This window comes from Octodon degus, unplaced genomic scaffold, assembly GCF_000260255.1.
Source record: "Octodon degus isolate 3935 unplaced genomic scaffold, OctDeg1.0 scaffold00041, whole genome shotgun sequence".
NCBI classification, from domain to species: domain Eukaryota; kingdom Metazoa; phylum Chordata; class Mammalia; order Rodentia; family Octodontidae; genus Octodon; species Octodon degus.
In genome coordinates, this window is record NW_004524617.1 from 14158061 (window position 1) to 14159809 (window position 1749).

Genomic DNA, 1749 nt, shown 5'->3' on the forward strand with positions numbered 1-1749 from the left:
GTGTAATTAGATCAACTTAAAGCTATAGTCATAAATGAAATAAACTAGTCCACATGTGTAAATATTGTATTGGCTCCCTAGAGTAAGAACACAAAAGAAGAAATAAAAATTGAAAGGTGTAATACAGTTAAATGGAAAGTGAGAACTTAAGGATTAAACAATGAAGGGAGAAAAGTTAAAAAATATGGTATGGACAAAATCATTCATTTTGCCAAGGTGGCGGCAACACTGAAGTTGAAAGTGATGCTACCAAAAAGAAATGAGAAGTACAAACGTCCCGTTTCATTTGAGGAAGGCATGATTCTGATGATAATGAAAGAATATCGTGGGTACTGGGAGAGATGATTGGCTCTGGAGGATTCAGATTGATATATTTCACTTCTCCCACAAATAAACAAGATAGAGATGCAAGATAGGTCATAAAAGTGGAATACCAAGGATATGGTCTATTATTTTCAGAAGTAAAATTTTATCAGAGAGCTGCAAAAAAATAAAAGAGTGTATTGAAAAGTGGATAGACCTCAAACAATTTGTTTTTTAGGAATTCCTCTGTTTTATGAACCTGGCATAAAAAAATTCAGGTGATGAAGTTACAGTCTTATGGTAAAGGAAATATTTGGAGTAGAATTACAGAAGATATCAGACCAGAATGGGACTTTTAAAAAGTCAACTGTCCAACATATAATAGTCAAGATCCCAGAAATTCAGCACAAGAATAATATACTGAAAGCTGATAAAGAAAAGAAGCAGATCACATTCAAAGGAAAACCCATCAGAATTACAGCCGACTTCTCTGCACAAACCATAAAGGCAAGAAGATCATGGAGCAGAGTACTTCAAGTACTCTATGAAAAAAAATTCCAGCCAAGACTACTTTACCCTGCAAAACTCTCTTTCAAGTTTGATGGAGAAGTGAAATACTTCCATGACAAAGAACAGCTAAAAAATTTAGTGATGACAAAGCCAACTCTACACAGGCTATTGAAAGATGTTCTAGAGAGGGAACAAAATGATCAGAACTCCACGAATGAGATCAGAAGCAACCAAATAAATAGGGCAAGAAATTAAATAAGGAGAAAAAGGAGTAAATGACAACAGGTGAACAACATGTCAATCGTAAGTCAATCAATACATCTCCATTATAACCATCAATGTAAATGGACTCAATTCACCAATTAAGAGAAATAGACTGGCACAGTGGATTAGGAAACAAAATCCAAAAATATGCTGTATAAAAGACACACATTTAACTCATAAAGACATTCATAGGTTGAAAGTCAAAGGATGGAACACAATACTACATGCCCCAGCACCTCAGAAAAAAGCAGGAGTAGCAATCCTATTCACAGACAGTCTCAACTTCAAACCAACAATGATCAAGCGAAAAAAAGAAGGTCACTATAGACTGGTTAGGGGAAAAATTCAAGAGGAAGAGGTAACACTCATAAATATGTATGCACCAAACACGGGGGAACCCAACTATATAAAGCAAATCTTAATGGACATGAAAAGCCTAATATCCAAAAACCACAATCTTAAAAGAAGACTTTAACAGCCGCTTATCCCCAAAAGATAGGTTAACCAGACAAAAAATTAGCAAAGAAATAGTAGAACAGAATCAGAGCTTGAAACAAATGGACTTGGTGGACATATACAGAGTGTTCCACCAAAACACAGCTGAATACACATTTTTCTCAGCTGCACATGGGTCATTTTCTAAAATAGACCACATAATGTAGGGACTTAAAG

The 1749-nt window shown here is 35.1% G+C and overlaps 1 pseudogene; it reads left to right on the plus strand.

Annotated features, from left to right (window-relative positions):
* The first annotated feature begins 243 nt into the window (after positions 1-243).
* LOC101573586 overlaps positions 244-1749 on the plus strand; it is a 24774-nt pseudogene continuing 23268 nt past the window's right edge.